This window comes from Mesoplodon mirus (genome assembly GCF_964341445.2).
Source record: "Mesoplodon mirus genome assembly, chromosome: 7".
Classification (NCBI taxonomy): Eukaryota; Metazoa; Chordata; class Mammalia; order Artiodactyla; family Ziphiidae; genus Mesoplodon; species Mesoplodon mirus.
In genome coordinates, this window is record NC_138983.1 from 89,428,209 (window position 1) to 89,452,227 (window position 24,019).

At 34.8% G+C, this 24,019-nt stretch overlaps 2 pseudogenes across 2 annotated transcripts in view; one reads left to right on the forward strand and one right to left on the reverse strand.

Moving 5' to 3' along the window:
• LOC309808866 (centrosomal protein of 78 kDa-like) overlaps positions 1-24,019 on the forward strand; it is a 1,034,926-nt pseudogene that overhangs the window by 19,683 nt on the left and 991,224 nt on the right. The window lies entirely within an intron of this gene.
• The window catches only part of LOC309808042 (ferritin heavy chain-like), a 35,502-nt pseudogene that overhangs the window by 1,335 nt on the left and 10,148 nt on the right, over positions 1-24,019 (reverse strand). The gene's annotated exons all lie outside the window — the stretch shown is intronic.

Sequence of the window (24,019 nt, forward strand, 5' to 3'; positions counted from 1 at the left end):
CTGCCACTCAGCAAGCATTTTTTTTAACCCCTCAATGATGTTGTATGGAATGAGCCACAGTGGTAGGAAATACCATTGATCTCAAATTATCTTTCATTCATTCATTCAGTAAATATTTATTGATTACTTAGTATGGCCCAGGCACTGGTATGGGATTTGGGCATATATTAGTAACAAAGAAAGACAAAGTCTGTTCCCATGAGGTTTGTATTCTAGTGGAGAAGCAGACCAAAACAAAACAAAACAAAAAACTACTGTTTTTCTCCCTTTCTTGTCTCCAGTAAATACGTATAAGATATTACACATGTATAAGTCAATATTTTCTTAGAAGTTAAGGATGTTATAGTGGAAGACATAAGACCAATCTAGGTATTTATAATTAATTAATTCAACAGCCATTTCTAGACAGTATTCCAAATATGTGTCAGTGTTTGACTCTGGAGATACACAGAAGAATCAGACATGGTCTCTGTTCTCAAGGTACAAGAAAGAGTGATGGACTGTTTTAAGTGCTCTCAATGGTTTTAAAGTTTTTGGATAAAATAGCTGTTTTCACTTACAGTTTTATTACCATGACTTTGACTAATGTACTTTTTTGGGGGGTCCCTTTATTTCTCTTTGAAAGCTCATGCTGTGCTATAATCATTGTTTATGAAGGAAGCAAAGGATCAAATATCAACTGTCACTTTGTACACTTATCTGAGCAATTTTAGAGGCATTTAATTGTTGAGTCTGTAAAGAAATAGAATAATAACAATGTCTATTTGATAAGTTGATGTTAATGATAGGATCATACATTAGAGATGGAAAAGAACTACATGATCAGTTTCTCAGTGAGATAAAATTGTATTCTATGTTTGCTTAACACCAGTGTTTAGTCTTAATATAATTGCAATCTTTCAAAAATTTCCTTGGAATAGTCCATTGTAGACTTCACTGGAAGAATCTATTTAAATAGAAGAAATCTTGATTTTGTAGAACATTTTCTCCTTATGTCCCAAGATCATTTAATAATTAATTTATCTGGACAACTTTACTCTTCAAATATTAAAATAATACTATTGAATGGTTCTGTGTCTACTAAGGGGTGATAATGGTGTTTCTCAGATTTTTTATCCCTCATCATTACTCCCTAGGTTAGAAGATAATGTTAAAATACATGTTATAACTAAGAGAAACCTAAGGTTTAAAATCTAACTTTTTAAAGGGAAATCAATAAAGTAGCATGAACTGGAACCTCAAATTTCCATGAAGGAAATATACATATATCTAAACAAAAACATTGCATCCAGTTTTTCTTTAATGAGGAATGTAAAGCTAAATACAAACACAGAATGAAAAAACTTCAGAGCAGATGATGTTTTTAGAAAAATTTTAAATTTTATTTTTTAAATGTATTTATTTTATTTTTAAATTTTTGGCTGCATTGGGTCTTTGTTGGATGTGGGCTTTCTCTAGTTGCAACGAGTGGGGGCTCCTCTTTGTTGCAGTGCATGGGCGTCTCATTGCGATGGCCTCTCTTGTTACGGAGCACGGGCTCTAGGTGCTTGGGCTTCAGTAGTTGTGGCATGCCGGCTCAGTAGTTGTGGCACATGGGCTTAGTTGCTCCGTGTCATGTGGGATCTTCCCGGACCAGGGCTCAAACGGATGTTCCCTGCATTGGCAGGTGGTTTCTTAAGCACTGTGCCACCAGGGAAGCCCCCGAAATTAAAAAAATTTGATAATCAAATTTTATAGTTTATAACTTGGTCTGTGCTAAGATAATGTCTTTTAAAATATCAATATAGGACTATAAGATGAAGGTTTCTTTGAAATGTTTGTGGTCAGTGTTGGTATTATGTTAGGATTCTCCAGAAAAACAGAACCAATAGAAGATATATTTGTATATTATATAAAATAAGGAATTAGCTCACGTGATTATGGAGGCTGACAAGTCTCAAAATCTGCAGTTGCCGTACTTGAGACCAGGAGAGTCCATGGTGTAGGTCCAGTCCAAAGGCCAGGAGGCTCAAGACCCAGGAAATTCAAGTTGAAGGCAGGAAAAAACAATGTCCCTGCTCCAAGGCAGTCAGGCAAGAGGAGTTCCTGCTTACTCAGAGGAAGGTCAGCATTTTTATTTTATTCAGGCCTTCAAATGATTGTATGAGGCTCATCGACTTTAAGGAAAGCAATCTGCTTTACTTAGTCTACTATTTCAAATGTTAACCTCATGGAAAAACACCCTTTCAGGCACAAACGATAACATTTGACTAAATATCTGGGTACCCCCTTTGAAGTTGACATATAAAAATTAGCTATCACAGTATTACTCATGATAAATGCAGAGTCAACAAATAAAAATTCTCATGCTATAATCTGCAAAAACTGTTTTGACTTTCAGTTCCCTTCATTAATTTACAAATGTTACAGAACTAATAGTTACACAACTGATATTAGACAATAAGTTCTGACTCCGTGTCAATGATTAGCTCTCATTCATTCATTCAGCATATTTCTATTGAGCACCTATTATATGACAGGTATTTTATAGGTACTAACATAAAAACTTGTTCTATAAGCTCCTCATATTTGTATTTCTTTTGTAGCTAAGTGCTAGTAAATGTTACATATAATTCCTTCTTTGAAAATTAATAGATGAAGTAGGATCAATGGTATAATCTTAAGGAAGTAGACCATAAGTAGCAGCAGTCGGTGGCTTATCTCACTCTCTGTGTTTTGTGTGTGTGTGTGTGTGTGTGTGTATACATATGTATAAATCAATCATTTAATGAGAGGTAGTGAAAAGTGATACATCGATATTCTATATCTCTGGGCTGTTCACTCTGCATTACCTCATTATTACAGATACTGGATTAGATTTGATTATTATTACCCATATTTCACAGATAAAGAAATTGTGAATTAAAGTATGTGAATTAAAGTAACATGATCAAACACAGAGCTTATAAATAGCAGAGAGTGACACTCTGAATTGGATTCCTCTCTAGGTAGTTTGGGAAGTTTGGCTGGACCATGAGCTCCATTAGAACAAAGACTGTTCAACTTGTGATGCTAAATTTCACATAGTAGGGGCTCAAAAATATAAATTAAAATATTGAGTGGCCTATGAAAAGCTTTAGTCTCATTATTTCTCCAAATTAAAAAAATGAGTGGGAGTAGATGTTGAATATATATTTAAACTCTATTTCCTTTAGAAGGAAAAAAAATCAAAGACACCCAATGGTGATAAATTACTATTATAATTTTAGTTTAATATGCATAAACATAAAACCAGGCATAGAAATTGGTATGCTTTTATAACTGTAAACCAGACAATTTGTAAATATATGCAAATACAACTATAAAACTATTAAAATTAAGAAGTTCCAATTATGCACCCGATTATGCTTTTTGTCTTAAACACAGTCCCTTGTCACTGAGAACACACTAGTTGACGAGATGCAGGTTCCCTTTCGAGTGCGCCGTGTCTGTGTCCCGACATCCGTGAAAGATCTCAGTGCTCTACCGCCCTTCTGTACTGAAGACATGATGTACTTTAGCTCATATGATGATTCATAATGTACTTTTGCTTTCAGGTAGTGGAAGTCATCATTCAAATAGTGTCTGTCCATGTTCTTTTTTATTAGTTTGTGAAAAGTAATTCTGATGCAGTTTGTTGATTTCATGAAATACCATTAAAAGCCTCAGTAACTTCAATAACTGAAGAGGCTGTTCAAACTGGGAATTGAGGGGGAAGAGAACTACTGACAGAATTTTAAGGGATAACACTCTTCCCTTTGAGTTTCATTCTATTAAACTATTTTTCACCTCCCAGTCATCACTTTAAAAGGAAATTTTAGTGTTTGCAGCTGGTAAAATGTGACTATAAGGGTGGACATGCGACAGTTGTCCTTTTTACACTAGAACATGCCAGCCTAGCAGCAGTCACACTCAGTGTGATTCAAAACACACACGCAGGCATGGACAGTGAGTTTGTGCTGCTGCATTGAGCTATAGACAGATCCAGATAATTCTGAAAATGCTTCCAGTCATTTTTCATTTGGATGTAAACACAAGAACAGATCCATGGAATTCACCAATACAGGTAGAGAACACTGAGTTAGAATGGCATGGACACACCATATATCTAGTCAATAACTATCTAGGACCTAATATATTCCAGCTTTGTGCTAAATGCTGAATGATTGCAACAGGCGTTGACTTTAATCTCATGGGCCCTAGAGTCGGTTTCAGTTCACTATGTTCACTGACAGAATGTATATGTGATGAATGTAAAATTAGATGCTAATGAGTTGATAATAGAATATGTATATATATATTGAAATATTCATATATATTCAATAATATTTTGTTTGAAATCTTTACTACTATTGTCACAGATACAGAAATTGCTATAGACGTTCTCATACCTTTTCCTACATAGCAATTAGGTTTAGGGAAAATAATTTTGGTGGAATGGTGTTAGTCAACCTACAAATCCAGAATGTCTTGGTTGAAAGTGTAGATACTTTGTTTCACTAAAATCAAGTGTAAGTTTTTCCAAACAAGTTAGGAAAAAAATGCAAAATCCTTATAAAATGTTCCTTATGATTCCATACCTTACTATACTATTAACCCAATGTGTTAATAAGCTTGTATTTAATGTAATCATTATTCTTCATAATTTGACATAAGTAATGTGCTCTCACATTTTAATTTTCTAAATTTTTTTTTTTTTTTTGCAGGACGCGGGCCTCTCACTGTTGTGGCCTCTCCCGCTGCGGAGCAGAGGCTCCGGATGCACAGGCCCAGCAGCCATGGCTCACGGGCCCAACCGCTCTGCGGCATGCGGGATCCTCCCGGACTGGGGCACGAACCCGTGTCCCCCGCAACGGCAGGCGGACTCTCAACCACTGCGCCACAAGGGAAGCCCTAATTTTCTAAACTTTTAAACCATATTCTCAATGACTTATTTGCTGATTTCCTTTTTTATAAAAATATGATACCTCAACCAACCACTGTTAAACTCAGCAAAAAGCAGTTTCCAAAGTAAATGTTTTGTAAAGTGTTTCCTGTGTATTACTCACATTTATTACTTTTCCTCTGACCTTTTTATATTTCAGTTCATACATGAAAAATAAACAATGTCCTTTTGACTTATTTTCTTGAAGTCTTTTGCCATTTTCCAAATATATCTGAGTAGTTAAGGTCAGTTAAACCTATTTAAAGTTTCAAATTTCTAGGAAATATCTGATATTTAGTAACTTTCTGCCCAAATGATTTTAAATCTCATTTATTATAAAGTGAATTAAAAGATTGGCATACGTTCTTTAAATAGAAAGATTATCAACCTGCTTTTGCTAATGTAGATGGTGCTCTTCAGTTCTGATTTCATACATGACAAACAACCCAGGATTAAAGGCTCATTAATAATCTGCCAAATACTGTCAGCTGTATGACTCAATGCTCCATTAGTAATGTAATCCCTTGATTTTCTTCTGCCAGAAAAGTGATTCTTTGAAACCATTGGCAGTAATATGAATTTTACATTATATGTGTGTGTGTGTGTGTGTGTGTGTGTGTGTGTGTGTGTGTATCTCTTGGAAGAGAGACTGAACGCCAAGACAAAACCTTGCATTCCTTTACAGGACGTGCAATGCAGATCTATTGTGGAGTAACTGCTGGATCTGGGAAGGAAGGTGAGGCTAAAGGCAGCCCATTAGAAAGGGAAGAGGCTGTTGGAACTGGGAGTTGAGGGGAAGAGAACTACTGACAATTTTAAGGGATAACACTCTTCTTGCCTTTGAGTGTCTGTGTGGTAGAGTCCATGGCCTAGAGTAGAAGGGGGAAGCTGTACTAGAGCAGCTTCTGGTGGCGGGAATATTATTTTCTTATACATGCAGCTATTGAAACATTGCTTAACATTCCTCAGGTCTTAACTGTCAAGGACAAAAAACAGTAATGATAACTGGAAATGTCAGTTCCACATCCACAATAATCTATTTACAATTGCTTCCCTCTTTCACGAGTTCTCTATCAATTATCCACGCTTTTATCCCCCCCCCCAAATCATCACTTTTTCCTTAATCACATGTGTTCCTCAGTTATGCTGTAGAGAACTGCAATTTTCCCTTCGTGGCCCTTCCCCCTTAATCCTTTTTTTTATTTTCCACATTAACAATCCCTAATTTTTAGAAGAAAGACAATAGTATATAAATGAATCAAGGTGCAGAATTCCTCAGATTATAAAAATCAATTCCTGGAGCGTTATTGATTGGTAACTATATTGATCACATCAATGTAAGTATTTTAATCAGTCTGTCTACAGAGATTGCAGCTACAAGATAAAAAAACATAATCAGTTTATTCAGTTGTTACAAATGTAGGAGGGGGAAATGGAAATAGGATTAACAAGATTTTATGCAGAACCAAGAGTCCACTTCCTTTTCTTTCCAGAGACACTATTCTATAAACCATGGTATTGCTTCTCCTAGCCAGACTATGAAGCATGTTTGGTTAGATTACATTTTGAATTATACCAGTTCCTTGGAGTAAATGTCTCTATGGGACACTTGGGTTTATAAAACTCTGTTTCATAGCTGGATGATGTAGAGCATCCCTCAGACTATCTTGTTGCAAAAGAATGCTGTTGGGTCAAATGAACAAGAGAAAACAGGTAATAATATAATATTAGAACTCTCTACAAAATAACATCTCAATTCACATTTTGCGCTACGTTCAGTGACATCTTAGAAAACCATTCTGTGTGTATGTATGTATGGAGTGCACAGATTCGTACGTACATATTGGGCTTTGATCACGAATGTTAATGTTCGCTAAAATTTGTACCTTAATGTGGATTGTAGTATGAATATATATGTAGTAAATTATTATAAAGAGATATGATTATTAATATAAAATAGTATTCTGTATTTTATAATTAGGGTTAGAGTGGTATAATTTAAAAATAATAATAATATTGAATATTTTTGCCTACCCTTCCAATATTGGACGTTAGTTAGGTAAAGCAGACACTAGTGGAAACATGCATCTTAGCTGATTGTGTATGTATATACTCTGTCCATTTTTAATTCTTTAAAAAATACAAATGTTGTATTAGAAGCCATGGAGTGTTAGAAGTCAGCGGTAGTGAAAAACTGAGGTTATTGATTATTTTGTGTTTTCATATCCACAATATGAAGTGATTTTGGAAGTTTTTTGCTAGCTACTAGAAAATAAGCTAAGATTTATGTTAGCTCTTTGAATGCATCTACCGAAGTTCCATCACTAGGAAAGTGAGGTCACCCTTCTTTGATTAAATCATCAAGCATAACAGAGTACCATTTACATGTCCTCAAAGTTTTATTACAACACAATTAATAGCCAAGATTTTAGCTATTTACAAGGTCTTCTAACTATATACCAGATAGTTTGATGTGTACATGGCATGAACTACCTTATAAAATAGAGCTGCCTCTTTTTATTTTCTAAATATTATAATCTATCTATATTAGTGAACTGGAGCTGTGGATCAGATGATAAGATATGCATAACTGTGTGCACTGAGTGATTGGAATGCCACTTGTTATCTTTTTTCTGGAAATGTCTATATAAGAAAATAAAAGGTACTTAATAGAAATATGAAAAACATAGCAGCCTGATACTGTTCATTCTTACCCTTTTTGGGAATTTGAATAAGTAATTTATTCTCCCTTAACCTCAAGTTCTCTATTTAAAAAAGTGACCTTGGACTAGATCCTGTTGCAGATACTGTGGTCAAATGATTTTATGCCCAGGGATTCCAGCCGTTGGCTGTGAATCAAAATCAGTTGAGGAAATTCTGATTCAGCAAGTTCGGGGTTGAACTCTGGCATATGTACAGTTGACCCTTGAACAACTTTGGGGTTAAGGGTGTGGACCCTCACACAGTCGAAAATTCAAGTATGACTTTACAATCGGCCTTCCGTATCTATGGTTGAACATCTTCATATTCAGTCAACCCCAGACTGAGTAGTACTGTAGATTAAGTGAACCCACCCGGTTCAAGTCCGTGTGGTTCAAGGATCAACTGTACTTTTAAGAAGTGCCACAAGTGATTCTGATACTCAGCCAGGATATGGAATATTGATTCTATGCTATTTGATGCAAAGAACAAAATGGGAATCTCTCAGTCTATATATTGATTATAACTTATCTAAATATCATACCTTACTAAGAAAAAATATCATTGGGTGTAGCAATGGTAAAATAGCTGCAGTGTATTTCATTATAAGAGAAGATGGTTACAGTGTTACTGGTAGAAAAATGATCAGAATAGTGTATTAGTTAGGGTTCTCCAGAGAAACAGACCTAATAGGATATTTATATTATATTGTATTGGATTGGATATATAATAGGTTATTGTATTTTATATAATAGGGTAAGCTATTGTATTGCGGTTGACCCTTGGACAATATGGGTTTGAACTGTGTGGGTCCACTTATCCACGGATGTTTTTCAGTAAATACTGCAGTGCTACACGATTCGTGGTTGGTTGAATCTGCGGACGCAGAACCGGATTATGCAGTTTTTAACTGCACCCTAACCCCCATGTTGTCCAAGGATCAAATGTATATATGTGGGGAGGGGAGATTTCTTTTAAGGAATTGTCTATTGGCTTTGGTTTATGTGATTTTGGGGCTTGGCAAGTCAGAAATCTGCAGGGTAGGTCAGCAGGTTGGAAATTAAGGTAAACGTTCATGTTGCAGTCTTGAGTCCCAAAGCTAGAAACTCAGACAGAGTTTCTCTATTGCAGTCTGGAGGCATAGTTCTTTATTCATGGGAGGACTTCAGTCTTCATTCTGAAGGCCTTCAACTGATTGGATGACGTCCAGCACACTATGGAGGAATCATCTGCTTTTCTCAAAGTCTACTGATTTACAAGTTAATCACATCTAAAATACACCTTGACAGCAGCTTCTAGACCAAAGAACCAGGCACCATAGACTAAGTTTACATGTAAAATTAACCATCATAAATGGTAAACATGAGTGAGGGCTAGCTGATGCAGGCAGAAGAATGCCGAAGTGGGTTCATTCAGAGGGAATGTGATTGGGTGTCAGAGGAGGGCTGGCATATGCTGTGTGGGTGGAGGAGGCAGCAAGGTTGTGGACTACTTGAATCTGTTGGGGCTCAAAACTGGTGCCCTGAGCCAGCATGAATTCTACCACAGTAAATGTGGTAGGCAACTGAGGGTGGGCAGAGACACACAGGATGTCATACTTGAGACCAATTAGGCTTCATTTAACCAGTGAGTTTCATCACGTTGATTTTCATAGTTTATTCTCATTCCCTTGTTCATCTGTTCATTATAGAACACTCCAGTCAGAGCCTTTCAACTTGCTTGAGCATTTGTTTATTAGCTTAGTGGTGTTGGTTTTGGTTGTCAGTACAGCACTCTTCATTTTTGGAGTAGTATCACTTCATACTAAGGCAGTTGTTGCCTATTGATTGAACAGGCCCGTTGTAATTTCTCTGCACTCCATAGCAATATCACTTTTCTTCAACCCAGGAAGGGTTGATTGAATAAGCAAGTTGCTTCCACTTTTAGTCTTTGAGCTGCCACTTGGATACTTACCATACTTTGAATCCACTTGCCAAACTATCATGACCCTGTTATCCTGTGTGCCCACCAGTTATATACATATTATCTTTCCTTACTATCTTGCATATGCTGAATTTTGACTTTCTTCAAATTTGGTTACCTTGGATAATACCATTACTACTTTGGTTTTTAAAGCCTTTAAAAGTCTTTTGGGACTATAAAAGGCACAAGGCTCTAGAAATGGAATCCTCAGATTTTGGTGTGCATAAGATTCACCTATAGCTATATGAAATGCAGGTTCTTGGCTCCATTTCTAGAAAATTCTGATACAATTTATATGGAGAGAGGGGGTTTTGCAAATCTGCAGTTTACAGGAGCTACAGTTTCTACTATGCTTAATAGCTATTCTGTGTTGATTCATCATAATGCAATGCAACTATGCACTTAAACAAAAACTAAACCTTCTTTTGAGAATATTAGATTCATCAAACAGTTGCAGAAATAGTACAGAGAGTTCTCATATACTCTTCACGCATCTTACTCTAATGTTACTATTTTACGTAGTACATATGTTAAAACTAAAAAGACAGCGGTGCATTACTTTTAGCTAAACTCCAGACTTTATTCAGATTTATCGATTTTTTTTTTACAATTATGTCTTTTTTCTGTTCTCGGACCTAATCAAGTATATCACATTGAATTTAGTTATCATCTCTCTTCTATGGTCTCTGACAGGTTCCCAGCCTTTCCTTGTTTCCCATGACCTTTATAATTTTGAGAAGTACTGGCCAGCCTTTTGTAGAATGGCCCTGAATTTGGCTTTGTTTGCTGTTTTTCTCATGATTAGACAGACCAGGGTTTTGGGGGTTTGGGGGAAGATTACCATAGAGGTGAAATGTCTTTCTCATCACCTTGTGTCAGTCATGACTTACTGGTGATGTTAACCTTGGTCACTTGGTTAAGGTGAGGTCTGCCAGATTTCTTCACTGTGAAGTTACTATTGTTCCCTTTCCATAATCTATTTTTTGGAATCCAGCCAATACTCCGAAGAGGGAGCTTAAGCCCCATCTCCTGGAGGGAAGAGTATTTACATATGTTATTTGAAATTCTTTGTAAGAAAGATTTGTACCTTTTTCCCCATTTATCTATGTATTCAGTTATTTCTATCAGTATGGACTCATGAATATTTATTTTATATTTCTCTATAACTTTAAAGTTTAATTAATTTTATGACTCAAATTGTTCCAGCTTAGGCCATCAGGTGCTCCTTCAGTTGGGTTCTTGTGTCCCTTTGATCTGCCTCTATCCTTTTGATTTTTGAGTGCTGCCTTATTTCCTGTCCCTACATAATGCTCCAGGCTCATCTTGTGTTTTCATTGCCCCAGGCCTAGAATTATTCATTTCTCCAAGGATGTCTGGTTTTTGTCATTTTGGAGAACCATGTTTAGAAACTAAGGCCTGGATGCTAGCTGTGTTTGTTGCTACTTGGTGTCATTGTTTCTAGTCTCTCCGCAGAGTTATGGAATATATGCATGTATATTAACCAATGTATACACATATCTATAATCCTTTCTATAGGTGTCTATCTCTATACCTATTAAACTAAACGTGAGTTCATACTAATGTCTGACTCTAATCCAGTATCACATGGTTCATTCTAGCTTTTGCCTCTTGCTTATTTGTAACTTCTTTTTACTAACAGTGAGAAACCTGACTCAAATTATTTACCATTTATTTACTTATTTGTTCTACACTAGTGTAAATGTGTTTTCATATTTCTTAACTGTATTCCTGTGAGAAACAAACTTACCAACTAAAATGGTGTTTATGTACAGTTATTTTTGCACCTAGTCTTAGATTTACCAATCAGAACATCATTTTCCAAAGTCACTTATGTCAGTTCCTTTTTCTCCACCCCCTTCAGTGCCGTTTTATCATATATTGGGAATACAGTTAAATTTATTTGTCCCAGTATGCATTACATCCAGGATACTCTGATTAAAAATTGCATACATTAAAGTTCACCCTTTGATGTACTATTCTACGTGTTTTGACAGATGCGTAGTCATGTATCTTATGCCTAGTACCATACAGTACAGTTTCATCAACCTAAAATATTCTTTGTGAGTGGCCTTTGTAGTCATTCACTCCCAACCTCTGACAAATGCTGATTTGTCTTCCATCCCTATAATTTGTCTTTTCCAGAATGTTGAATAAACGGCATCATACAATATGTAGACTTTTGAATTTGGCCTCTTTGACTTAGCAACATGCATTTAGGATTCATCCATGTTGTTCTGTGAATCTATAGTTTCTTCCCTTTTATCCCCTGAAGTATCCATCATCTTGAGTACCAAGTTTGTTTATCCATTCACCTGTTGAAGGATAATATGATATGATTATTTCCAGTTTGGGACAATTATAAAAAAAGCTGCTATAACCATTTGGGTATAGGCCTTTGTGTGAATATAGGTTTTCAATTAGCTGGGGAATATGATTGCCTGATCCTATTGTAAAACTATGCTTAGCTCTGTAGGAAACTGTCAAACTGTCTTCCCAAATAACTGTATCATTTTATATTCTCACTAGCAATGAATGTATGTTCTTGTTGCACTTCAACAGCATTTGGTATTGTCAGTTATTGGATTTTAGCTCTTCTAATAGGTGTGTAGTTATATCTCATTGTGGTTTTATTTGTATCTCCCTAATGACATATGATGTTGAGCATCTTTTCATATGCTTATTTGCCATCTGTATATCTTCTTTGGTAAAAATATATGTATATGTATTTTTCTTTCTTTTGTTCTTATAGATTGTGTGTGTGTGTGTGTGTATACACACATATATAAAGTTAGGTTGCTTGTTTTCTCATTGTTGAGTTTTAAGAGTTCTTTATATATCCTAGATATGAGTCCTTTATACAATATATTGTTCTGGAAAGTAAAAAAAATGAAATGGATACAAGGTACAAATAAAAGTTTTAATCAACAGTCATATGAAAAATTTTGAAGCTGTCCAGTTGAACTTTAGGATATTTTAGATGAGGGAATACTCATTAGCTTGCTAGTTACAGTATTATTAAAGGGAATGGTTGAAACATTGGCTCTTATATAAGTTCCTCAGAATTTTTCTAAGTAAGGAAGCTAAAATTATACCCTTATGAAAATTCTCTTACTATATAAATAAACATGAAATCTACTAAATGTCTTGAGACTTTAAAGCATATTCCTATAAATAAATGAAAATATTTGTGAGATATAAGAAGATCTCTATGACTTTTGCTTCCCCTTTATGCGTTGAATATAGTGTACTTCTGTTTTCTAATTCTAATTATACTGTATGAAATAGCAATATTATACTGGATGCTTATTCTGAGACAGATAACATGCAAAACCATGTTATATAAATTATATTGATTTACAACTAACCCATTTGTTTGATTTCATACGAAATTTAGAAAGAATCTATATTGTGTCCAGTTTACAGAGGAAGAGCCAGAGGCAAAGGAGTCATTTATCATTCCTCATTCACAAGGAGAAACTAAGGCATACTTGTTAGTTAGGTAGAAAACATCATTCAGCTACATCTAACAAAGGAAATGATAAATATTCCCTTGACAAGTTAATAAACATGTTTAGAACAATTAATTCTGTCATGAAAAATACTGTGATAAAAGAATAATCCAAGATGAATTCAAATCTTTAGAAAACAGCTTTTTCATGGGCATTGTTGTAAGCACCATGAAAGAGATAAAAATCTAACTGTTATTATTCATGGAAAAATCAAGGATTGCAATTGGATCTATAGAGTAACAAATATAAATCTGTGATGTTAATCACCTACTGCTTAAGAGGTAAATGTCTCAGTTTCCAAAGTCTTGTGTATTTATTTATTTATTTATTAAATTTCTTTATTTTAAAAAATGTATTTATTTATTAATTTATTTTTGGCTATGTCGGGTCTTTGTTGCTGCACGTGGGTTTTCTCTAGTTGCAGCCATAATGTATTTATTTTTATTTCTTTGGAGATTTATTTTCTTCTTACAGATCATATGGTATCACCACTGTCTAAAATTCTCATATTATTCTTTCATTTAAAAATTATTTTGCTAAAGTACTTAAAATTTTTATACAACATTAAAGGTTACTTTCCATTTACGGTTATTACAAAATATTGGCTATATTCCCCGTGTTGTACAATATATCCTTGAGCCTGTCTTACACCCAAGAGTTTGTACCTCCCACTCCCCCACCCCTATAATCCCCTTTCCCCTCATGTCTGGTAAACACTAGTTTGTTTTCTATATATGTGAGTCTGCTCGTTTTGTGTTATGTTAATTAGTTTGCTGTATTTTTAGATGATACATATAAGCGATATCATACAGTATTTATCTTTCTGATTTATTTCACTTAGCATAATGCCCTCCAAGTCCATCCTTGTTGCTGGAAATGGCAAAATGTCATTCTATTTTATGGCTGAGTAGTATTCCATTATATATATATATTTGTATATATATATATATTGTGTGTATATATATATATATATATATATATATCGCATCTTCTTCATCCATTTATCTGTTGATGGACACTTAGGTTGCTTCCATACCTTGGCATTGTAAATAACACTGCTTTGAATATTGGGATGCATGTATCTTTTTGAATTAGTGTTTGTTTGTTTGTTTGTTTGGTATATACCCAGGAGTGGAATTGCTGGGTCACATGGTATCTCTGCCATTCGTTTTTTGAGAAACCCCCACTGTGTTTTCCACACCGATTTACTTTCTCAACAACAGTGTACAAGGGTTCTCTTTTCTGCACATCCTCACCAACATTTGTTATTTGTTGACTTTTTGATGATAGCCATTCTGACAGGTGTGAAGTGATATCTCACTGTGGTTTTTATTGGATGGGCCAAAAGGTTCGTTCAGTTTTTTCTGTAAGATGGCTCTAGTAGCACTTAGTTGTCTTTAACTTTCTTCAAAACAATTTTGTTAGATTGTATGTGACAGCTGTCATATCAGCATGCATATAAAGAAAGACATCAAAATTGGTAAATTTTTGTGTAGCCATTTTAATATTGAAGATGGAAGAAAAAAGCAACATTTTTGGCATATTATGCTTTATTATTTCAAGAAAGGTAAAAACGCAACTGAAATGCACAAAAAGATTTGTGCAATGTATGGAGAAGTTTCGGTGACTGATTGAACATGACAGAAGTGGTTTGCGAAGTTTTGTGCTGGAGATTTCTTGCTGGATGATGCTCCATGGTCAGGTAGATCAATTGAAGTTGATAGCAATCAAATCGAAACAGTAATTGAGAACAATCAACATTATACCACGTGGGAGATAGCCAACATACTCAAAATATCCAAATCAAGCACTGAAAATCATTGGCACCAACTTGGTTATGTGGCTCGCTTTGATGTTTGGGTTCCATATAAGTTAAGTGCAAAAAATCTTCTTGACCATATTTCCACCTGCGATTCTCTACTGAAACGTAATGAAAACGTTGCATTTTCAAAACACATTGTGATGGGTGATGAAAAGTGGATACTGTACAACAATGTGGAATGGAAGAGATCGTGAGACAAGCGAAATGAACCACCACCAGCCACACCAAAGGCTGGTCTTCATCCAAAGAAGGTGATGTTGTGTATATGGTGGGATTGGAAGGGAATCCTCTATTATGAGCTCCTTCCAGAAAACCAAAGGATTAATTCCAACAAGTAGTGCTCCCAATTAGACCAACTGAAAGTGGCAGTCAACAAAAGCATCCAGAATTAGTCAACAGAAAATGCATTAATCTTCAACCAGGATAACACATGTTTCTTTGATGACCAGGCAAAAACTGTTACAGCTGGGCTGGGAAGTTGTGATTCATCTGCCCTATTCACCAGACATTGCACCTTTGGATTTCCGTTTATTTTGGTCTTTACAAAATTCTCTTAATGGAAAAAATTTCAATTCCCCGGAAGACTGTAAAAGGCACCTGGAACAGTTCTTTGCTCAAAAAGATAAAATGTTATGGGAAGATGGAATCATGAATTTGCCTGAAAAATGGCAGAAGGTAGTGGAACAAATGGGTGAATATGTTGTTCAATAAAGTTCTTGGTGAAAATGAAAGATGTGTCTTTTATTTTTCCTTAATAACTGAAGGCACTTTTTGGCCCACCCAATATTTGCATTTCCCTGATGATTACTGATGTTAGGCATCTTTTTATATGCCTATTGGCTATCTGCATTTCTTCTTTGGAAAAATGTCTATTCAGTTCTGCCTTATTTTTTAATTGGGTTGTTTGTTTTTGATGTTGAGTTTTATAAGCTGTTTATACATGTTGGATATGAATCCTATATTGGTCATATCATTTGCAAATATTTTCTCCCATTCAGTAGGTTGTCTTTTCATTTTGTGGATGGTTTCCTCTGCTGTGCAAAAGCTTTTAAGTTTAATTAGGTCCCATTTGTTTATTTTTGCTTATATTTTCTTTACTTTAGGAGAGGAATCCGAAAAATAGAGCAGAAATAAATGAAATACAGTCCAAAAAATCAATGAAACTAAAAGCTGGTTCTTTGAAAAGATAAACAAAATTGATAAATCTTTAGCCAGACTCATCAAGAAGAAAAGAGAGAGGGCCCAAATCAACAAAATCAAAAATGAAAAAGAACTTACAACGGACACCACAGAAATACAAAGGATCCTAAGAGACTATGAGCAAATCTATGCCAATAAAATGGACAACCTAGAAAAAAATGTACAAATTCTTAGAAAGGTACAATCTCTGAAGACTGAACCTGGAAGAAATAGAAAATATGAACAGACTGATTACCAGTACTGAAATTGAATCAGTTATTTAAAAACTTCCAACAAACAAAAGTCTAGGACCAGATGGCTTCACAGGTGAATTCTACCAAACATTTAGAGAAGAGTTAACACTGATCCTTCTGAAACTAATGCAAAAAATTGCAGAGGAAGTACCACTTCCGAACTCATTCTTTGAGGCCACCGTCACCCTGATACCAAAACCAGACAAAGATACTACAAAAAATGAAACTTACCAGCCAATATCACTGATGAACATAGATGCAAAAAGTCTCAACAAAATACTAGCAAACTGAATCCAACAATACATTAAAAGGATGATACACCATGATCAAGTGGGATTTATCTCAGGGATGCCAGGATTTTTCAGTATCCCAAATCAGTCTGACACACCACATTAACAAAGTGAACAATAAAAGCCATATGATCATCTCAATTGATGCAGAAAAAGCTTTTGATAAAATTCAACATCATTTATGATAAAAACTCTCCAGAAAGTGGGTATAGAGGGAACCTACCTCAACATAATAATAAGGGCCATATATGATAAGCCCACAGATAACATCATACTCCACAGTGAAAAGCTGAAAGCATTCCCTCTAAGATGGGAAACAAGACAAGGATGCCCATGCTTGCCACTTTCATTCAACATAGTTTTGGAAGTCCTAGCCACGGTAATCAGAGAAGAAAAAAAAAATAATAAAAGGAATCCAAATTGGAAAGGAAGAAGTAAAAACTGTCACTGTTTGCAGATGACATGATACTATACATAGGAAATCCTAAAGGTGTCACCAGAAAACCACTAGAGCTCATCAGTGAACTTGGTAAAGTTGCAGGGTACAAAATTAATATACAGAAATCTGTTGCATTTCTATATGCTAACAATGAAATATCAGAAAGGGAAATTATGGAAACAATCCCATTTACCATTGCATCAAAGAGAATAAAATACCTAGGAATAAACCTACCTGAAGAGGCAGACCTGTACTCCAAAAACTAGAAGACATTGATGAAAGGAATTGAAGATGACAGAAACAGATGGAAAGATATATCGTGTTGTTGGACTGGAAGAATCAATATTGTTAAAATGACCATACTACCCAAGGCAATCTGCAGATTCAGTGCAATCCCTATGAAATTACAAATGGCATTTTTCACAGAACTAGAACAAATAATTTTAAAATTTGTATGGAAACACAAAAGATCCCGAATAGCCAAAACAATTTTGAGAAAGAAGAACAGAGCTGGAAGAGTCATGCTTCCTGTTTTCAGACTATACTACAAAGCTACAGTAATCAAAACAGTATGGTACTGGCACAGAAACAGACACATAGATCAATGGAACAGGATAGAGAACCCAGAAATAAACCCACATACTCATGGTCAATTAATCTGTGACAAAGGAGGCAAGAATATATAGTGGAGAAAAGACAGTCTCTTCAATAAGAGGTGCTGAAAAACTGGATAGCTACATGTACAAGAATGAAATTAGAATGTTGTCTAACACCATGTACAAAACTAAGCTCAAAATGGATTAAAGACCTTAGTTTAAGAGTGAACACTATACAACTTCCTAGAGGAAACCATAGGCAGAACACTCTGACATAAATTGAAGCAATAGTTTTTTGTAAAAATACTTTTAATAGAATTTTAAAAATATGAACATGTGGTGGGAAAATTTTCTTCGCATTTGCATTTTTTTCTTCTTTCACAGAATTGGTCATCTGACTGGGTATAAACTATTGGTATAAAATAGTTTTTATCAGGCATTATTCTGTTGACGTCCAGTATCCAGCAGTTCTGGTAAAGGGTTAGATGCACATCTGATTCCTTAGTAGGTCCCTTGTTTTTCTGCTCTGACATCTTTTTAGAAAGCCTTATACTTAAGTTTCTGAAATTTCATCAGCGTATGTTTCGCTATGAATCTTTTTTTAACACTTTGAACTCTGTAAATTACTCTGTGGACCTATTTCAGTCTCAAAACTCAGATATTTGTTCAGCTAAGGGATATTATTTTATTAATGTCTCTGATGATTTCTTCTCTGTTTCTTATGTTAACTGATTTTAGAACTTCTGCTAGTTTTGTGTTGGACTTAATCACCATATTTCTTAATTATCCCTCATATATTTAATCACTGTAACTTTTATTTAACATTCTGTAGTATTTCCTCAATTTTATTTCCCTTTTGCCTGATTCATTGCATTATTCAGTTCATATACTGAAGATTTAAATTCCAGAAATAGTATTTTAATTATTTTTTTATAATATATAAATGTAGTATTGTGTTAATTTTTATAACTTGCTTAATCTGAATTGTAAACACAGATAATATTCTCTTATCTGGTGTTTTTCCAAAGGATGTTCCACTTGATATATGAGAGTTTCATAGGTATTACTTGAAAAAAAAGGTCTTTTCTGACATCAAATGAGTTTAGGAAACACTGCGCTTAACAAATATTAAATTTATTTCTTGAATCTGTTATTGTAAATGGCATTTAATGAACTCATGGGCATTGGGAAACTCTTAAGAAGCGATTTTATAGGGCGAATTTTTCAGATTTATTTTACTAAAATATTTATAAATTAAAGAACATATTAAGGCACAGGGCAGTTTAAGAAATGGAACCATGTCACTTTAGAATATACAGCATTGGAAATACATTTTTTACAATCAAATTTTGTTAAATTTAATCTGGTATATTATTAGAAATTTCTAATATCTTTGTATTAAATAAATAAATTAAGAAGTACTTTATGAAGATAGGAGCAAGGGAATATCATTTTTTCCTCCATGCCCATTTCATTTCCTCCTCCAGGATTTTGAAACTAATTTATCACATCTTTATTTTGGTGACAGGTTAAAGTTTGGTTGTCTTTTTCTAGATGATAGTAATTATATTAAATGAAGGGAATTAAAGTACTACAGAAAGGCTTGACTAAGTTTACTTTAGCTTTCCTCCTTATCACTATTAGGAAAACAGTATTCAATCAAGATCTATCGGTTTGGAGACTAACTGTTGACAGGGTCTAAAAAAACACTGTGTTAAGATTATTTCTGGTATAAAATTTATTATAATCAGATCAACAGTGGGCCACAGAAATAGCTTTTTAAAAGTAAAACTGATCAGTCAACATACATATTGACTGCCTATATATTTGTAATAAGAAGAGCTGTATTGTATATTGACTGTTTTGTTGCCAAATTACAAGAAAAACCACAGTTGTTTACAGCAGTGACTTTTTTACCCAGCAGGATGGAGAAAACATTCTCAGAAATGTTATACATATTTTCAATGTAGTCAATTTTGTGGTTGCAACTGTATTTATTTTGATTGATTTAACTCATGGTTAAGTGTTTGCAAGGCCCTTTGTATGTAAGTCTGTGGTGCATTATTGTGCATTATTGAACTAGAGTTCATTAGGTAATGGAGTTTTATGAACTTTATTAACTTTTTCATTTTCTTACCCAGGAGTAAATAAATAAGGTTCTTGCTCTAAATAATAATTTCATAAACTATTGGTCAGATGACTTTAATTTTAAAAAGGCTAGCAAAAATAAATGAATGAAAAGCTTGTTGCTGTGTTCTGTCATCATCATCTTGCAGAACACAAATTTCATATTCACATTAAAAAGACATATTGCTCAAGTTGATCATTAACTGGGAAAATGAGCCATAGGGTATACACTATGCTAAAGAACAGTGAAGTGAGAAAAATTCCCAAGACATTTGCCTCTTGAAAACAGCCTATAATTAAAATCTTTTAAGCACCATGCTGTCATTTGATAAACTGTTATACTGAAAAGGTAAAAGTCAATACCCAAATTTGAGATGTCACCACACACATATACTGTGTGACTTCACTTGTCTGTAAATTGAAGTCTTTAAATTTTAGTTATAATAGTCAATATTCTGGTAGTTAGCAGAAAGTTAACAATAATAGCTTAATGATATAATAGCAGCCCTGGGAATTGAGATAATTCATGATCTATATATATTCTCAGTGTACTGCTCCTTCATTTAAGATATATAGGTATAAAATGAATGCAATAAGCATTCTTTATTTCTTTCGCAGGTATGAAAGACTTGGGCTTCTGTGTCAAAAAGTCCTCAGTTGAAAGCTTGTTCCAAGCTATGTGAACTTGCATATAGTGATTTACTCATCAGAAGAATGGGGCTAATAATACCATATATTATAAGTATTAAGTTAGATGATTCATTTAAAATGATGCTAATGTTACACTTAGCTCATTGGCTTCAATGAATACGTGGTAACAATTATTTTTAAAAGACTGACCTTGATAAAGTAGTCTATTCATTATGAAAAAACTCAAGTTCATTTTTAAACTTTAGGTTCTTCTGCTGTGAGTTTGGAAGGCTAACATAATACCTTTCCCCCCTTTTTTCTTTTTTTTTCTTTTCCAGCTGGTCACTGAAATCTCATTTATATTTTTTCTTGTAGAAGTGTTAGTAGGTAGCACATTTCCAGCATGTGAGTAGCTTTTGGAATCAATACATCCTGAAGATTAGTTTGAGACAGAGGAACTAAACTTCAAAAAGTAGCTTATCAAGGGCTACATTTATATGGCCTTTAGACATTTCTTATATTATTGTCCTGAATTTTTATTTGATTTCAAGAGTAACTGTCTTGTCTCTCTAAAAACAGCAGAAAAGGAACCTTAGATATTGTCTGTGTTTCCATTACAGATTTTTCTCTCCCAGAGGCTCAATAATAATGGTGTAATAAGTAGTAGATCTTATGGAGCTTTTTAGTCCACTGAATACAGATCCACTAAATATTGGTACTGATGCACTGTACTGTACTGTGAAAATTTTGAAGGTTCATCATGCTAAATTTGCTTTTTAAAAAGATTAGAGGAAAGATTGCAAACATACAATATATAGTAGATTTCAGTGGTTTTTATTTTTTATTTATTTTTAAAAATAAATTTATTTATTTATTTTATTTGTGGCCACATTAGGTCTTTGTGGCTGCGCGTGGGCTTTCTCTAGTTGTGGCAAGCAGGGGCTACTCTTTGTTGTGTTGTGTGGGCTTCTTATTGTGGTGGTTTCTCTTGTTGCAGAGCATGGACTCTAGGCTTGCAGGTTTCAGTAGCTGTGGTGCATGGGCTCAGTAGTTGTGGCTCACGGGCTCTAGAGCGCAGGCTCAGTAATTGTGGTGCACACGCTTGGTTTCTCTGTGGTATGTGGGATGTTCCTGGACCAGGGCTCGAAACCGTGTCCCCTGTATTGGCAGGCAGTTTCTTTTTTTTTTTAATTTTTGAATTTAATTTTATTTTTTTATGCAGCAGGTTCTTATTAGTCATCCATTTTATACACATCAGTGTATATATGTCAATCCCAATTGCCCAATTTATCACACCCCACCCCCACCCCCCTGCAGCTTTCCCCCCTTGGTGTCCATACGTTGTTCTCTACATCTGGGTCTCAACTTCTGCCCTGCAACCCGGTTCATCTGTACCATTTTTCTAGGTTCCACATACGCGTGTATGACAGTCTCTAGGTCCATCCACGTCTCAACAAATGACCCAATTTCGTTCCTTTTTATGGCTGAGTAATATTCCATTGTATATATTACCATGTCTTCTTTATTCATTTGTATGTCGATGGCCATTTAGGTTGCTTCCATGACCTGGCTGTTGTAAATAGTGTTGCAGTGAACATTGGGGTGCATGTGTCTTTTTGAATTATGGTTTTCTCTGGGTATATGCCCAGTAGTGGGATTGCTGGATCATATGGTAATTTTATTTTTAGTTTTTTAAGGAACCTCCATACTGTTCTCCATACTGGCTGTATCCATTTACATTCCCACCAACAGTGCAAGAGGGTTTCCTTTTCTCCACACCCTCTCCAGCATTTGTTGTTTGTAGATTTTCTGATGATGTCCATTCTAACTGGTGTGAGGTGATACCTCATTGTAGTTTTGATTTGCATTTCTCTAATAATTAGTGATGTTGAGCAGCTTTTCATGTGCTTCTTGGCCATCTGTATGTCTTCTTTGGAGAAATGTCTATTTAGGTCTTCTGCCCATTTTTGGATTGGGTTGTTTGTTTCCTTAATATTGAGCTGCATGAGCTGTTTGTATATTTTGGGGATTAATCCTTTGTCCGTTGATCTGTTTGCAAATATTTTCTCCCATTCTGAGGGTTGTCTTTCATCTCGTTTATGGTTTCCTTTGCTGTGCAAAAGCTTTGAGGTTTCATTAGGTCCCATTTGTTTATTTTTGGTTTTATTTCCATTACTCTAGGAGGTGGATCAAAAAAGATCTTGCTGTGGTATCTATCAAAGAGTGTTCTTCCTAGGTTTTCCTCTAAGAGTTTAATAGTGTCCAGTCTTACATTTAGGTCACTAATCCATTATGAGATTACTTTTGTGTACGGTGTTAGGGAGTGTTCGAATTTCATTCTTTTACATGTAGCTGTCCAATTTTCCCAGCACCACTTATTGAAGAGACTGTCTTTTCTCCATTGTATATCGTTGCCTCCTTTGTCATAGATTATTTGACTATTGGTTAGTGGGTTTATCTCTGGGCTTTCTATCTTGTTTCATTGATCTATGTTTCTGTTTTTGTGCCAGTACCATATTGTCTTGATTACTGTAGCTTTGTCGTATAGTCTGAAGTCAGGGAGTCTGATTCCTCCATCTCCGTTTTTTTTTTCCCTCAAGACTGCTTTGGCTATTCGGGGTCTTTTGTGTCTCCATACAAGTATTAAGATATTTTGTTCTAGTTCCATAAAAAATGCCATTGGTAATTTGATAGGCATTGCATTGAATCTGTAGATTGCTTTGGGTAGTAGAGTCATTTTCACAATATTGATTCTTCCAACCCAGGAACATGGTATATGTCTCCATCTGTTGGTACCATCTTTAATTTCTTTCATTAGTGTCTTACAGTTTTCTGCATACAGGTCTTTTGTCTCCCTAGGTAGGTTTATTTCTAGGTGTTTTATTCTTTTGTTGTAGTGATAAATGGGAGTGTTTCCTTAATTTCTCTTTCAGATTTTTCATCATTAGTGTATAGGAATGCAAGAGATTTCTGTGCATTAATTTTGTATCCTGCTACTTTCCAAATTCATTGATTAGCTCTAGTACTTTTCTGTTGGCATCTTTAGGATTCTCTATGTATATATCATGTCATCTGCAAACAGTAACAGTTTTACTTCTTCTTTTTCAATTTGTATTCCTTTTATTTCTTTTTCTTCTCTGATTGCCATGGCTAGGACTTCCAAAACTATGTTGAATAATAGTGGTGAGAGTGGACATCCTTTTCTTGTTCCTGATCTTAGAGGAAATGCTTTCAGTTTTTCACCATTGAGAATGATGTTTGCTGTGTGTTTGTCATATATGGCCTTTATTATGTTGAGGTAGGTTCCCTCTATGCCCCCTTTCTGGAGAGTTTTTATCATAAATGGGTGTTGAATTTTGTCAAAAGCTTTTTCTGCATCTATTGAGATGATCATATGGTTTTTCTTCTTCAATTTGTTAATATGGTGTATTACATTGATTGATTTGCATATATTGAGGAAACCTTTCATCCCTGGAATAAATCCCACTTGATCGTGGTGTATGATCCTTTTAATGTGTTGTTGGATTATGTTTACTAGTATTTTTCTG